This window comes from Trachypithecus francoisi, unplaced genomic scaffold, assembly GCF_009764315.1.
Source record: "Trachypithecus francoisi isolate TF-2019V2 unplaced genomic scaffold, Tfra_2.0 Lachesis_group17, whole genome shotgun sequence".
Classification (NCBI taxonomy): domain Eukaryota; kingdom Metazoa; phylum Chordata; class Mammalia; order Primates; family Cercopithecidae; genus Trachypithecus; species Trachypithecus francoisi.
The window spans coordinates 88,428,338-88,445,800 of record NW_022681462.1 but is presented as its reverse complement, the minus strand read 5'-3'; the positions used below and the strand labels follow the sequence as shown (position 1 = coordinate 88,445,800).

The 17,463-nt window shown below is 46.4% G+C and overlaps 1 pseudogene; it reads right to left on the bottom strand.

Annotated features, from left to right (window-relative positions):
• Nucleotides 1–10,775: 10,775 nt before the first annotated feature.
• LOC117062864 lies at nt 10,776–15,734 on the bottom strand (annotated as a pseudogene).
• Nucleotides 15,735–17,463: the final 1,729 nt, after the last annotated feature.

Genomic DNA, 17,463 nt, shown 5'->3' with positions numbered 1-17,463 from the left:
CAAAGGGTTGCTGGCATTGGTGCATCTCCCCTGTATCATGAATCTCGGTTTGGGCCGCCCATCTCAGCGTGGTGACCACCAGCACAAGACACCAAGGGTCTTGGCAAAAGGCAGAGAGGACAGAGAAGTGAGAAGCAGGCATAGGGGTGGGAAGGGCCAGTCAGACCTCAGCTCCACCCCTGTCTCTTTCCAAAGCAGCTTTTGGAGTGAGGTGGATAGTTCCCTCAGTCCCCATGAGGAGTCCAGCACGGTGCTGAGCTGGGCTGTGCAGGGGGCTACAAGAGCAGGCAAGTCCCAGTCCCTGTCTTTGAGGGGCTGAGAGACAAGCACAGGTACAGGGACATGAGCAAGGCAGCCCCAGGACCAAAGTCAGGCCGAGGGGGTCAGGCTGGGTAGGCTGCTTGCAGGTAGGGAATTTGCTGCAGGGCTGGCTTACACAGAGGCCTAAGTCCCATGCCCACATGGTGCTAGGTCAGGGCCCTGGGAGCCATCCCTCTAGCGTGGCCACTCCCAACAAGGGCCTATGGCTCTCCAGAGCCCAGAGCCTGAACAGATCCAGGCCAGAGCCATGGGATGCTGCACTGGCCCCTGCCCCGTGAGTCAGAGGCTGAATGGCACATTGGGCAACCTCTCGGGCTCCAAACCCCAGCTGACTGCCAGCCTCAGCCTCCTAGTCGATGGTTTGACCACAGGACTCCCCACTAAAGCCTTTCCCTGGCTCTCCATCCTGCCCCTCATCATGCCCAGTGACTCACACTGCTTTTCTAGGCCCAGCTCACCACAGCTGACATCACCTTCGCCTCCACCCCTTTCCCAGCAAACCCTGATGAGCCCTCTCTTTCCTCTGACCCATCATCCTCCTCAGAATCAAGAATGCTAGAGCCGAAAGCTGTCTCAGGGATCATCTGGAGCAGCCTCACTTACAGCTGGGGAAACCGAGACCTGAGAGGTGCCCCAGGGGAGTTTGTTCTAATTCCGAGGCTGATTCATTTAGAACTTTAATGCAAGGATTTAGGGCTCAGTTAGGATCTTAGGGCAAATCATCGCTGCTGTGCCAGTAACTAAGCTCTTATAACCCTCACACCTGCCCAGCAGGGTCCTGGAAATCAATCTCGAGATTCCCTGGGGTCCAGGGCTGCCCCGTGGGTGCTGAGACACTGGAGACAACAGGAGGTCCAGGATGGCCCCCAGCCCCTCCCTCTACCCAAATCGGGGCATGGCTAATTCTTTCTCTAAGAAATCCATTGCTTTAAAGTCCAGAGTAGAAGGGAAGAAACAGGTGTCAATTCCTGCCAGGAAAATGAGATGGAGCTGCAACCTCAGAGAAGCCTGGAGGGGCACTGATAATGGGAACCCCCTGAGGCCCTGGGACTGACAAGAAAATCCAGGAGGAACAAGCGGTCATGGTTCTCATGGAAGCCTTGGGCTTCAGAAATAAGGCATCCCTGGAACACGGTTTCTAAAGCATCACCTGAGAACTTGGGAGAAATACAAAATGCAAATCCTCAGGCCCCACCTGAGACCTACCAAATCACATGCTTTGTGTTGGGATCCCACAAGCCCTCCAGACGATTCTGATGCACGATCAAGTTTGAGCACTTCTGCCATAAAGGACAGCCAAAGCAGTAAGCAGGTCTTGTAGCTGGTCGGCCCCGCTGGTCCTGGCCTGTGGTGGGCTGGCTGAGGCTGCACAGCCTGCTCTGCTTACCCATGTTATGGACCCCTTCTGGCCAGAACAGGCAGCATTTCTGCAGGCAGCTTATTCCAGAGGGGCTTAGAATGAGCCTTGTGGCCTGAGATGTGCTCTGGGAACATGGAGAGCCTCAAAGTCACCCACCCCCTCCATTTGCATCTGCCCATACAAAAGGAATTCAGCGTCAGTTTCCCTGCTTTGCATTCCAACCCACCATTGGCCATAGAACTCTGCCCTGGACCTCAGCCTGCTTCCCTGGGCACTGTTACCATGCCATGCATGGTGCTGGCCTCCTCATCGAGGTCTCATCCTGCTCCTGTACCCCAGCTGCTGGCTGAGGTGATTTGCAGACTGACAACACATTTATTATTGTGCTGTGGCTGCCCTGGGCCCCCAGGTACATGCGTGTGGATTGTCTACTGAACAAGGGCAGATGGCCAAGGAAGCAAGTGCAGGAATGAAATCTAGCTCACTTTCCACTCACCACATCCCCTAGGGTGAGGTGGCACTAATTCACACAGACGTATGCATTAGAGGGGCTAGTGCTTGAATGTCACACTCCCTTTCCCGAAGCTCCTGTTTCTGAGGGGACCCTCCCCCTGCCTTCCCATTTCTACACCAGCCAGACCTCCCTATTGACTAATTATTTAGTCAATAATTGCTTGAGCTCCCATAGGCTCATATTAACAGAAAGTCACTCCTCTTTACCCCTTCTTACTCCTTATTCCTCACCCACACCCCCTCACCCACTCCCTCTCTCTTCATGTCTACACCAACCGGACACCCACCCTTCCAAATGGGCCATGCCCTCCTCATCTTCTCTCTTAGGGGTTGATGACTCAGTTGTCCCCCCATTTCTCTCCTTATTCCTCATCCTCACAGGCTTTCCCGTCACACTGATGATGACATAATAATCAGCAGACAAAACATCTTTGTTGATAGAAGTTTGAGGTCATTTCATTACATCTTCTCCTAAGACATTCCATTCAGGGACATGCCTGCCAGGCTGCCGGAAATGCCTGCTTTTTATGGCCTGCTTGGTTTGGTCACTTGTAACTTCTGCACATGATAGGCCCCCCGGCTCCCTCTACCCTAGGGCAACCCCATAGAGACTTGAAAATCCTGTTCACGACTTGCCCCACCTGAATCTTGTCTTCCCAGCTCCTTGAATGAGTCCATGTGCGGCTTGGTCTCTCCCATCATTGCAGGTTAAACTGCCATGTAATTGATTTTTTTTCCAGACAATTGAACACACATCAGTAGGCACTTAACTTTTCTGTTTTAACCACTTGGATTAAGAAAAATCTTTCCCAAACATAATATACTTTTCTCTACCTCTTGAAATAAATGACAGCAGACATAATGTGCCTTTTCTTGGGGCCTCTACATAATAAGTTTTTTGAGCTACTGTAAAGTGTTTTTAATAACTCAAATCACTCCATAATCACTGTGGGGAGAAAACAGAAAATACAGATATACAGAAAGGAAAAAGGAGGGCATCCCTTGATATCTTACCAGCTGGAGGTGATGACTAATAACTTTTCGTTGTATAATTTTCTGGGCTTTTTCCTAAGCAAACACATTTCCCCAGTTTGGGGTGCAAATGTAATCCCTCTTATTTAGTCAATAATTGCTTGAGCTCCCATAGGCCCATATTAACAGGAAGTCACTCCTCTTTACCCCTTCTTACTCCTAATTCCTCACCCACTCCCCCAAGGAAATTGGGGGCAAACTCGGTCCTACGGGTAATTCTGATTGCGAATGGCGATCAGAGAGGAGCTGGAGAACCAGGTGGTCCTCATTTCCATTGTTCCTTGCACAGCACCATGTGTCTCTAAAGAAAATGGTCTTGGCCGGGCGCGGTGGCTCAAGCCTGTAATCCCAGCACTTTGGGAGGCCGAGGCGTGCGGATCACGAGGTCAGGAGATCGAGACCATCCTGGCTAACGTGGTGAAACCCTGTCTCTACTAAAAAATACAAAAAACTAGCCGGGCGAGGTGGCGGCTGCCTATAGTCCCAGCTACTCGGAGGCTGAGGCAGGAGAATGGCGTGAACCCGGGAGGCGGAGCTTGCAGTGAGCTGAGATCCGGCCACTGCACTCCAGCCTGGGCGACAGAGCGAGACTCCGTCTCAAAAAAAAGAAAATGGTCTTGCAAAGTCTGATGAGATCCTGCCTCACTGGTCCTGACTGTTATGTGGTCTGCAGAGGTGTGCCAACCTTGGACACACTTCCAAGGTTAGCCAGGCTCCCAAATAGCGCACAGCCCCGGCAGAGCTGAGCCCAGGAGGGCTTCTGTCCTCAGCCACACTCCATGCCCCAGGAATATGGAGGCCCTGGGGTTGAGCCTGGTCACCCGTTCTGACCCCTCTTTCTTCCTGGTGCCATTCCCTTGGGGGCTGTGGGGATTCTGTTGCTGGGGCACTTCATCTCAAACCTCATCAGGAAAATTCCAACTTTAACGTGGAAAAGGTCTTTGTCTTCATTCCTTTCTTCCCAGATGTTCCTTGGCTCCAAGCAAATTATCTCCCTGCTCTTCCATGCAGGGACCAGAGGGTCCTGCACTCCTCAGGTCATCCAGGAACCAGCTCCCCCTTGCCCCACTAGCCTAACGTGTGACTAGCCAAGAGGGACCACTCAAAGGATAGTTTCCTGAACAAAGAAGGCCTGTTCTTAACCAGCTGGATAAAGAAGGAGCTGATGGCAACTTTTATCAAAAAGAAAGAAAAGTTCTGAACCAGGAAACTTGCCACACACCCATTCACCAGATGACAACATTGAGATTACTCACTTCTTGGAAGAGCCCAGCCTCTAGCATTGAAGATTTATCACAAAGCATTTCCTTCTTGCAGCGGGCATTCCTCTCTTGCTAGGAGGAACTGAGACTCCCTGTCCCCAGTCCCCAGCCCTGAGGCCATGCAGGCTAGGGGTGGCAGAATTGAGCACTGCTTACTGGGTTCAGGCCAGAGATTGCCACATTTTGTCCTCTGCTGCCTGCTTTAGGGAGACCTCTCCCTGTCAACTCAGGGGCATGGCAGGAGCTGGGCTGGAACAGTCTCTGAAGTCAGTTCCCTCCTGGACCACCAACACCGGGAATGCAAGGGGTGGGTAGTTTGGTCTGTACTTATGTGTTGATATTGTGAGATTATTTGAGAGAATTAAATATATTTTCCCAGATGGAAAGAAAAGGAAAAGGAAGGGGCTGTTGAGTGTTGGAGGTGTTCATTCTCCTCTCCAGCTTCTCTCCTTTCCCGCCATCCCACCCCAGCTGTGGACCTGTGTTTGGCATTAGGGTCCTCCTCTGTGCTTTGCTGGATTCTGATAGGGAGCACAGCCTGGTGGGGGTGGGAGGACGGATGGTCTGCATCTTCCCTTCACCTGCTCCAGTCCTGAGGCCAGTGCTTTCTTTCTGCACTAGGGGGTCAGGGGATATTGAAGGTGCCAGTCCAAATGCCAGTCAACACAGTGGGCAGGCCTGGCCAACACTATCTGCGAGTGCCAGGCTCTGGGAAGAGGAGCACCCATGCTCGGAGACGGCCTACTCTCACTGGGCTCACAGCCAAACACACCCAGTTTTCTGGCCTCGGGCTGGGTGGGACAAGTGTATATCTCACCTGACAAGCTCTGTGAGCCTGACAAATGGAGGGAAAAAGCCACAACCGCAGCACCTCCCAGTGATCCGGAAGCTGGAGGAGGAGCAAGAGGACACAGGGTCTCTCCAAGAGGCAGAAGTGCGGAGGAGTGGCCTGGACGTTATAGAGCTGGGACCGCCAAGTCCAAGGGCAAGGGCACCGGAGGACATGGAAGAGTCCTTCCCTTGGGCCTCTCCAGAGAGGCTGCCTGGAGTTTTCACAGTTCACAAATGAGCAGAGGAAACTGTCCATGCAAACAGCCCTCAGGGGATCTCCCAGAGAGGTGTCCAGGGTGCTAGGGGAAGCCCAAACACCCCACTTCAATTTTCACGCAGGAGGAGGAGAAGGCAATGACTTGTCTTGAAACAGTCACTGCCCAGCAAGCACACGATTTTTATTTAAATTGAAAGTTTATTTGGAGTGCGCTTGGGGGAGTACTTCTCATGCACACACTTTTTCTGTCTCCTCATTTCCCCAGCCCAACCCTCCCCACATTCCTCTGCCTTCCTGCCTCACATTTTATTGGGTGTCGGTGGTCTGCTCCAAACCTTCAGTAGCTCCCATCTGTGATGGGGTGAAGTCCAAATCCCATAGCCTGCATTCAAGTTCTTCCATGGTTAGGGTGGACATACACCCCACTTTGTCTGGGACGATCTAGTTTATACCTGCTATCTTGGCATAATGATTCATAGCACCCTGCTTCATGCAAAAATGTATCCCAGTTTGGAGAATAAATGATGTGGTCTGCCTGCGTACAGTCCACTCCCAACCTCACGCTCCAGGCTAATGGCCAACTGTCTCTCTTGAATCCTCTGAGTCAGTGGTTTTGAACTCTGGTTGCTCATTAGAATCACCTGGGGAGCTTTTAATAACTATCACTACTTAGACTCACCCCCAAAACAGGTCAAATAAAGCAGAATATCTAGGGGCAGGACCCAGCCTTTGGTATTTTTTAAGCACCCAGGTGACTCTGATGTGCAGCCAGGATGGAGAACAACTGACTTCAGTAAAACAGGTGTCCTGGAACTCTGTCCCTGAGCCCATCTCACACATTTCTGCCCCTGGTTTTTGGTAACTTGCTCCCATTGTCTATCTGCCATTTAACTTCTTCTTTTCCTGTGTGTGTGTGGTCTTTCATTCATTCTTTAAGTCCTACCCAAGCTGCTAAGCCCAGCTCCAATGCTGCCTCCTCCTACATCTTGCCTGACCTCTGAGCCAGAAGGGGTCTTCCTGTCTACCCACTACTGCCCCCTTCCTCCCCCACTATTATATGTCATCTACGATCCATGCCATATTTTGCCTCCTTCATAGTCCATGAGCTCAATGGCATGGGTCATGTCTGATTAATCTCTGGAGACCCCAGGGCCCAGACCCAACTTACAGTAAAGCCTCCCACACCTGAGTGAGTGACTATCACTGCTGGTCCTGAACTTGGGCAGTGCCATCTACCCCACACTGGGCACCAGCACATGCTGCCTCTACAAGTTAAGTTTCTTTTCCTGCGTGTGGGCTTTCATTCATTCATTCACTCACCCATTCTGCTTTGTGCCAGGTGCTGTGTTCTACATTCCCTTTTCTTGATTTCCTGTACTATTGGAGAGCTGTCCTTTCTGACTCATGTCCATCCCCTGGGCAGCCCTGCAGACTGTCTTGCGTATAAATGGTACTCACTATTGATTGATAATCAACTGATGAATGGATAAACAAAAGTGGTATGTCCTTACAATGAAATATTATTCAGCCATGAAAAGGAGATGAAGTACTGATACATGCTACAATATGAATAACCGTAAAAACATTATTCTAAGTGAAAGAAGCCAGGAACAAAAGACCGTAAATTGTATGCTATTATTTATATGCCAAGTACAGAATAGGCAAATCCACAGAGACAAAAAGTAGATTAGTGGTTGCAAAGGCCTAGACGAAGGGGGAAATTAAGACTAACTGGTTTTGTTTTGTTTTTTTTTTTTTTGAGACAGAGTCTTGCTCTGTCGCCCCAGCTGGAGTGCAGTGGTGTGATCTTGGATCACTGCAACCTCCACCTCCCAGGTTCAAGCAATTCTGCCTCAGTCCCCTGAGTAGCTGGGAGTACAGGTGTGTGCCACCATGCCTGGCTAATTTTTTTGTGTTTTTAGTAGAGACAGGGTTTCACCATGTTGGTCAGGCTGGTCTCGAACTCTTGACCTCAAGTGATCCACCCGCCTCAGCCTCCCAAAGTGTTGGGATTACAGGTATGAGCCACGGCTCCCGGCCAGGACTAACTGTTAATAGACACAGATTTTCTTTTGGGGAGGATAGAAATGTTCTGGAATTGGATAGTAATGGTGGTTGCACAACCTTGTGACTATACTAAAAACCACTGATTGTGCACTTAAGTGGTGAATTTGATGGCATTTGAATTATATTGTAATTAAAAAGAAATATATTGATTGATGGATTTTTCTTTCTACACCGTGTTCTCAAACCTTAAACTTTTATTCTTATTCATAGGAATCAACTGATATTACTGCTAAAAACATTGGTTTCTGAGCTTCACCTTGGAGTTTCAGATACAGCAGATTGGGGCAGAGCCCAGGAATCTGCATTTGATTGTTGTATTCTAAGTGCCATTTCCCTGTTCCCCAAAGGCTTGGGTCAGAGAATTTCTGAGCCAACCTCAGAACCTCAGAAGACAAATAAAATTCTTTAACCTATTATTTCAGAAAAAAAGCTGAAGATTTCAAACACAACCAAAACTTTGTTTTTAGTCTGCTTCTTATTAAAAACAGACTGGGACCCAAAGAAACCCCATCAGGGTAGGTAATGAAGTAATCATGATCATAATAAAAGAACAGAATGGAAAAACTGCCTGGCCTGGAGCAAACCACAGAAAAAATTGTCTTCTGCCTCCAGTGCTCAACTGAGCCATTCAGATGAAAATATCCCACTAGCCACATCGAGAGCTTAATTTGGGGCAGGGGAACTAGACATTAGTAAACCGCCACTCACTGCCCCCTATACAAATACACACTTACAGACACCCACTCCTACACACTCAAAATTCGAAGCTTTGGTATGTGCTCCATGATTAGGGCTTTCTTTGGGGTTACAAGGAAGCAGAGTTGTAAATCGGTATTAGAATGTGATCAAAAGGAATGTCTGTATGCAATTATTTTGTTTTGAGACCAGTGTTCAGAGGCACCGACTTTAAAGTGCTGGCGTGGTCACGTGATGGCCTCTCACCCACATAGACGCATATGATTTTGGTCCCCACAAAAGAAGGAAGACAAAGGCCTGGGTTTTCTCATTGTTGCTTCTTTGTTTCAGGATGGAGTCTCACCCCAACAGCTCAAAGGACACTCTCCCCCATCTCCCCTGGCTGTCCATTCCCTAACTGTTATAAGAGGAAGTCTTGCTAATATAACCTCTTGCCCTGGAAAGTAGCAGTTACTGTAATTTGAGAACAGAGATCCCTTGCTTAACAGAAATTCACTTAACAAAACTTCAAATTAAAGAAGAGGTCAGTGAAAGGAAATAGCATTTGTGAGGCATGTCTACTGAGTTCTGGGTAGTGTGCTGGGCAATTTCACATAGATTTTTGCATTTCATTCAATGAGTCATCACAACCACTCCAAAGTGGAGGTATTATTATCCCCCGTATTACACCAAAGAATCTGAGGCTCAGAGTGGTTATGTAACTTGCACATGGTCACAGGGTTAGGAAGTAGCAAACCAAGTAAAAGATCTCCTCAAAGGAACATCATAGAAAAAAAAATGTTGAGAAATTCGGGTGTCCTACGAGTCCATCTTGTGGTGGCTGGCTTGCCCAGGCTGCTGCCATCTGTTACACATGCACATGGGAAAGCAAAACTCAGTCCATCAGATAATGCCTGAGAGCAATCAGTGCTTTGTCAAGCCCAGCAAGCCACCATTCACCAATGGGCATAAAACCAAAGCATTATGTTTGGGAACAGAACTGTTAATACAGACGCAGTCTAGTGATTGCATTATCGACACCGTAAGTCACAAGGCTCTGGTCTGGGTCCCTGTTTACCCAGCTTCATTTGTAGTTGCCTTTCCCTTCCTTTCTGCGCTCCAGCCAAATAGCACCTGGCTGTCCCTCGGGGCCACCATGTTCCTTCCTGTCTCAGACCCTTGGCTACTGTTCTCCCTCTAATTGTCCTTCCCACAGTGTCCCTTCCCAGTACCACTCAGTAACTTTCATTAGAAAGAGGCTTTATGGGGACAGGGACTTTGTCTGACTGGTTCAACAAAGTATCCCCATAGCTGGAACACAGTTAACACTCAATAAACATCTGTCAAGAGGATGAATGAATGAATGAATATTTCAGACTTCAGTTCATACCCTGCTTCCTCAGTTCAGCCTTCTGTGGGCCACATCTTCCTTGTGAAATGCTCCTACTACTTACCTACTTATCTCTTTATTTTAAATGTACATACATGTATGTATGTGTGATTATTTATCTGATGCCTGGCCCAAGACTATAAGCTCCATGAGGGCAAGGACTACTCCTGTTTGCTTACCTCGATGCTCTCAAGAATGGCCTTATTATGGTGTGCAATAAGTGTGGCTTGAATGAATAAATGGCCAAGCAAGTCTTAGAGAGGTCAATTTCTTCTGAGCTATTTTCATAATAAAGTACTTAGAGGAACTGAGAAAAAAAATGGGTCAGGAATCCACAGATGAGGAAGGCATTTAAAGTCAGTAGGTAGTTTAACCACATTCCTGGTGCTTTAGGGCCACTGGAGCTTATAGTGGGGATAAAGAGGGGACAATGGTGTTGTGCCTGGGTTCCTACCACTGTGCTGCAGTCTCTCTTCCATTCTTTTTGTCACATGAATGGGACTTACTTAAATATGGCATCTCATGATTCATCTTCTGTTTGAGAGTGCAGCATTGTTAATATGCAAATCTTACTGAGATTTGCGTGAAATATGCAAATATTTCATCCAATATTTACCCTTTTTGTGTGTATAACACGTTAAGATCTTCTATATCCTTAAGTAAGATTTTTTTTGAAGTCATGTCTGGATGGTCAATTGTTTTTTTCTCCAAAAGAACACATTCCTGATTTTAAAATGAAAATCAGTGGGGAAATGAGATTCCCTTAAAAGTCCATTGCCTTGTAGCCATTTCTGATGGAATACACATGCTCGGTAAGTGAGGGACACTCCTTGAGGTTAATTTGATTTACTGCTCATACATTTCCTAAAGCATACGGTGACAGGCAGAAGATGTGGGCAATGAAAGTCTTGAGGGATGTGTAAAATCTTCTCAGGAGCCAAAGGCTGTTTCGTTTTTGTGGCTTGGTTTGCAGGGACTGCCTGGTAGATCCCAATGCTCCTCAATTGCATGGGCAAACTTAAAACCTGGACATGTGGGGGCCAGAGACAGGGCTGAGACAAGCTGCCAACTGACAAATGAATTCCCCACAGACCACCCTGCCACTTCCTATTTGCTGGCAAAAGTTTTGTCATCTGTATCCACACATGGACTGTCTTGGGCCTGGGCAGGCTGATGGGCATAGGAGGTAGCCTGAGTCCTCTGAGGCCCCAAATATTCCAGAATTCCTGAAAATGGGTAGAGCCCACAGGAGCCCAAAGCATGCAGAATGCAGGGTGCAGGGGCTGGTGGCTGACGCCTGCTGAGAACCGAGACAGCCAGTCGTCCAACTCCCACGCGCTCCTAGAGCCAGATGTCATTTTCACCTCTATTTTGGTGCTAGCTGGGGGAGGGGATGTCTTTGAAACAAGGTAATTTTTTTTTTTTTTTTTTTTTGTCATCTGCCCCAGTAAGCTGGGTGGGTCCTGATGCATAGCAGGGAGAAATTCTAACAATAATCCCCTCACTCTGTGTGTGTGTGTGTTGGGTGGGGGGTTGGGGGGCGGGTCAGGGGTAAAATATACATTACATAAAATATATCATTTTAATTATTTTTAAGTGTACAATTCAGCGTCATTAAGTACATTTACAAGTTGTGCAACCATCATCCTATCCATTTCCAGAACATTTTCATCGTATCAAACTGAAACCCTATGCCCATTAAACAATAACTTCTCCCAGGACCTGGTAACCTTATTCTACTTTCTGTCTCTATGAATTTGACTATTCCAGGAACCTCATATAAGTGATATCATATCTTTGTCCTCTTATGTTCAGCTTATTTCATTCAGCATCTTATTTAAAAGGTCATCCACATTGTAGCTTGTGTTTTAAGAAAGAATTTTATTTTATTCTATATAAGAAAGAATTTTATTTCTTTCTAAGGCTGAATAGTATTCTATTGTATATATTCATACATATATATGTGTATATATATATACACATCACATTTTGTTTATCTGTTCATCTGTGATGAACATTTGGGTTGTTCTACATTTTAGCTATTATGAATAATGCTGCAATGAACATTGATGTAAGGCACCTGTTTGAATCACAGCTTTCACTTCTTTTGGGTGTGTAACTAGGAGTTGAATTGCTGGGTCATATGGCAATCCTATGTGTCAATTCTTGAGGAATTCCCAAGTTATTTTCCACAGTGGCAGCACCATTTTAAATTCCCACCAACAATGCATGAGGGTTCTAATATCTAGACAAGCTTACCAACACTAGTTACTTCCCTTTATCTTAAAATAATAGCCATTCTAATGAAGTGAAGTGATAGCTCGTTGTGGTTTTGATTTGCATTTCCTTAATGACTTATAATGCTGAGCATCTTTTCATGTGCTTATTGCCATCTGTAATGTCTAGTCAAGCCCTTTGACCATTTTTGAATTGAGGTGTTTGTTTTTGTTTTTGAGACAATCTCACTCTGTTGCCCAGGCTGGAGTGCAGTGGCACAATTTTGGCTCACTGCAACCTCTGCCTCCTCGGTTCAAGCGTTTCTCGTGCCTCAGCATCCTGAGTAGCTGAGATTGCAGGTGTGTGTCACCACGCCTGGCTAATTTTTGTATTTTTAGTAGAGACGGGGCTTCGCCTTGTTGGCCAGGCTGATCTCGAATTCCTGGCCTCAAGCAATCCACCTGCCTTGGCCTTCCAAAGTGCTGGGATTCCAGGTGTGAGCCACTATGCCCAGCAAGGTGTTTTGTTGTTGTTGTCGTTGTTGAGTTGTAGGAGTCCTTTGTATGTTCTGAATATTAATTTCTATCAGATACATGATTTGCAAATGTCTTCTTTCATTCTGTGGGTTGTTTTTTCACTCTCCTGATAGTGTCCTTTGATACAATTTCCTTGCTCTTGTGTAGAATACTTCCCAGTTTACAAAATACTTACAAGTATTTGCTTTATTTTTAATGTCACAAGCAATACATGAATATAGACCCCTCACTAAATTAAAATTTTTTTTCAAGCCATACAGTTAAGCTAAAGTCAACTTTAAGCTCCATTCCCAAATCCCAGCATAATCCCATGAGATAAAGTCTTATCGGTTTGGTATTTATTCATCCAGATCTTTCCCCATACATCTGCATGAATTTCCTTCATTCAACAAATACTTATTGAATGTCTACTATAAGCCAGGCATTGCCGTAGGCCCTGGGGACACAGAGGTAGCAACACAGACAAGGTCCTTACCCTGATGGAATTTACATTCTAGCTGGGGAGGGGAGGATGCATGCAATAGTAAATAAGAAAATCTAGATTGTGAAAAGCGTTGCTAAGGAAATAAACAGGAGGATACGATACAATGATCTTTGGGGGAGGGGAGAGCAGGCCATGCTGGGGAGGAGACATTTGAACTGAGATCTAAAGCCATCCATCCAGCTGAAGACCTGGAGGAAGAGCATTCAGACAGAGGTAACAGCGGGGCAGGAACAAACTTGCCCTGTATGAGGGCAGAAAGAATCCTGGAAGGCGTGACCAACAGTGGTCACAAAAGGAGAATGAGAGTGAGATCGGAGTGCTGGAGACTAGGGAGGGTGATATGGTTTGGATCTGTATTCCGCCCAAATTTCATGTTCAATTGTAATTCCCAGTGTTGGACTGGGGCCTGGTGGAAAGTGATTGGATCATGGGGACAGATTCCCCCCTTGGTACTATGTCACAATAATGAACAGATAGTGAATGAGTTCTCATGAGATCTGATTGTTTAAAAGTGTGTGGCACCTTCCCCTCTCTCTTCCTTCTGCTCTGGCCATGAGAAGTGCTGGCTCTCCCTTCACCTTTTGCCATGATTGTAAATTTCCTGCGGCCTCCCCAGAAGCAGAAGCCACTATAATTCCAGTACAGCCCGTGGATCTGTGAGACAATTAGACCTCTTTGTAAATTACACAGTCTCAGGCATTTCTTCGTGGCAATGCAAGAATGAATGAATACAGAAGGCATTTGGGTTTTATTTTAAGAGCAATTAGAAGACGTTAGAGCCAGATGCAGTGGTTCATGCTTATAATCCCAACACTTTTGGGAGGCCAAGGTGGGAGGATTGCTAGAGGCTGGGAGTTTGTGATCAGGCTGGGCAACATAGCCAGACCCTATCTCTACAAAAAGAGAATTTTAAAAAATTAGCCAGGCATGGTGGTGCACACCTGTAACTCCAGCTACTCAGAAGGCTGAGACAGGAGGATCACTTCAGCCCAGAAGTTTGAGGCTGCAGTGAGCTATGATTGCACCACTGCACTCCAGCCTGGAACACAGAGTGAGAAGCCTGGGAGGTTGAGGCTGCAGTGAGCCATGATCACACCGCCGCACTCCAGCCTGAGCAACAGAAAGAGACCCCATCTTTGAAAAAAAAAAAAGATTACAGGATTTTTAGCAAGAGAGTGAATGTGAATGACTTGTATTTTTAGAATATTCCTAGGATTTCCATGTAGAGATGAGTTTGGAGAATGTTGAAGATATTCAAAGTAGGGTGGGGACGGCTCGAATTAGGGCAGCAAGAGTGAAGGGAGAAGTGAATGGCTTCAAATTGAACTTTGGAGTCTTGTGATGGTTGTGATGAAAGCGTAAAGGAAATAAAGAGACCAATAATGATTCTTGGGTTTTTGACTGGCGCAGTTGAGTGGGGTGGTACCGTTGCCCAATTCAGAAAAGACATGGGCGGAGTAGGAAAGGGCAGCCCTGTAACAGAGGGTTCTGTTTTGGATCTGTTACGTTTATGATGTCTGGGTGAGATGTCAGAGAGCTGAGATATATGAGTTTGGAGTCTCAGAGAGAGGTGGGATGTGATACAGAACAGTGGGAGTCCTCATGATATTTCATGATCATCCAGGAAGGAAATACGGCTACAGAAGCACATTCGATATAGCCCGGGACACACCAACATTTAGACATTGAGAAAAGCAGGAGGAGACAGCAGAGGACCTTGAGAAGGGATGGCCAGAGAGGTGGGGGGAAGAGGCTGAAGAGAGTGAAAAATCATAACATCCAAGAAGAAAATTCTTTTTTTTCTTTTTTTTGAAACTTAAAAATCCCTCTAACATTGTTTATTATACAAGTGAATCCTGATCCTTGTGATGAGCTTATTGCTAGGATTTCTTTCTTTCTTCTTTCTTTCTTTCTTTCTTTCTTTCTTTCTTCTTTCTTCCTTTCTTCCTTTCTTCCTTTCTTCCTTCCTTCCTTCCTTCCTTCCTTTCTTCCTTTCTTTCTTCTCTCTTCCTCTCTTCCTCTCTTCCTCTCTCTCTCTCTCTCTCTCTCTCTCTCTCTCTCTCCCCTCTTTCCTCTCCTCTCCTCTCCTCTCCTTTCCTTCCTTTCTTGAAATGGAGTCTTGTTGTCTCACCCAGGCTGGAGTGCCAATAGCACGATCTTGGCTCACTGCAACCTCCGACTCCCAGGTTCAAGTGATTCTTCAGCCTCAGCCTCCTGAGTAGCTGGGATTACAGGAACCCACCATCATGCTCAGCTAATTTTTGTACTATTGTAGAGACAGAGTTTCACCATGTTGGCCAGGCTGGTCTCGAACTCCTGACCTCAGGTGATCCGCCCACCTCAGCCTCCCAAAGTGCTGGTATTACAGGCGTGAGCCACTGCACCTGGCCTGTTGGTAGGATTTCGAGTAGCAAGCACAGGCACCAGAGCTTCCAAACTTTTTGGACTCATAGCGAAGCAGGCCAGCTACCAGCAAGGTCTGGTCGTTCTGGATGAGGAAATCTTTGATCTCCTTCCTGGAAGCCTCATCCATATATTTGTGGTAATAGGCCACCAGGGCTTTGGAGATGGACTGATGGAAAGCACAAATCTGGGCCACACGACTACCACCCTTCACATGGACACAGATGTTCACACCAGCAAATCGCTCTTTGCCCAGAGCAGAAGTGGTTCTAGCAGCTTGTATTGCAGCATGCGCAGCTCGATCATCTCCAGAGGCCACCCATTCACCTTGATGAGGCCATTGCTGTGTTTGCTGTGAGTCACAGCTGTAGCCCTTTTCTTGCATCCAAAGACCTGCGCATATTGCAGCAGGCCCTTGGACAGCATGGCTACAGGCATATATTAGAGATCCTCACTGCACAGCGCTACAACCAGAAAAAGGAAGAAAATTATTTCAAAAAGGAAATGCATTTGTGTCTGTTTGCAATCTCTCTTCCATGATGCTTTTTAAAATGAGGCAGCAGACACCTGTGTCAGTTGCTGCTGAGAATTGAATCAAGTGAGGCAAGAGAAATGTACATTTGCATTTTGCAGCACAGAGACCATCTTGACAAGAGCAGTTTCAGTAGAGTGGTGGAGACAGAAGGGAGCTGGAATGGTGTGAGTGGCTTAACGTGATAGTAATAGCTGAATTTATATAAAACTTACCATGTGAGGGACACTGATCTAAGTGCTTTACATATATTAATCTGTGCAATAGCTGTTTGAGGTAGGTACAATTATTATCCTATTTTACAGATAAGGTATAGAACTTTAAGTAATTTGCCCAAGATCACACACATTGGGAAATGATAAAACTGGAATTTGAACCCAGAAAAAACTGGTTGATCTGACTCCAGGGAATAGAGACAACCCTTCTGAGAAGTCTTGTTATAAATAAAGAGTGTATTACTTAAGATAAGGACAGATGTTATAACAAATAAACCACCAAAATCTAGGCAGTTTTACTAAATAGAAGTTTATTTCTTCCTCTTTTAAATTCCAGTCAGTGATAGGAGTGGGAGAAGTGAGGATAGAGCTCTGCTCCATACAGTCGTTCAGGGATCCAAGTACTTACCTTATGGCCTAGACATCTTCAACACATGGCACCCTTAGTTTCCCTAGGTGTCAACATCAACCTGGCAGAAGAGGAAAGAGAATGTGGAGGATCGTGTAGAATTTTATGGGCCATACCTGGAAGTTGCATACACCACTTCCGCCCACATTCTGTTATCCAGACCTCAGTCTCATGTTCCCATGAGTATGCTAAAGGAGCCGAGAAATGTGGTCCCTGGCTGGGCAGCCACTGCCAGCAGCGGCGCTACACTGTGCAAAGAGGCCATGGATTTTTGGTGGACAGTTGTCTGTCTGCCCCAAAGAGCAAAGACATGGTAAGAAAGTATGTGTGAAAGGAGATTTGTTTTTGAATATGGGAAATACTGGAGCATGTTTGTGTACTGACAAGAATGACGGAGTAGGGAGGGGGAATCTAATGATGCAGGAGACAGAGGATAATTGCAGGAGCAAAGTCTTTAGCAAGGTGATAGCAGATGAAGGGATTGTCCTTTGAAAGGAGCTGGAGGGAGGTTGGGAGGTTGGCAGGGTGAGGGAAAATGGATGTTGGCACATATTCAAGAAGGATTGGAGATTTCATCGTGGGAGGCACAGTTGTCCCTGGCTGAGGGCTTCTGGATTTTTTTTAGTTGAAGTGTTAAGAAAGGTCATCAGCTGGATGTGACGTGGGGAGAGGATATGGGAGATGGGAAGTGCGAGAATGTACAAAATAATCATTTTAGACAGAGAAAAGAAACTTAGTAGAGAAACATTTTAGAATTACCAGGTTGTGTTGCGTGACCATTTGAGGTTTGTGGTTATGCATATAAAATGAAAATTACCTCCAGAAATTGTGTGTGTGTGTGTGTGTGTGTGCTTATATTAATGGTGTCTATCATTCTCTGTGTATTATTTAGCAACTTGGCTTTGTCTCTTTCCTATGTGCTGTACGTTCAGCATTCCGCAGAATGGATGCACCAGAGTTTATTCCCCAGTGATGACAGCTAGGTCACTTCCAGTTCTT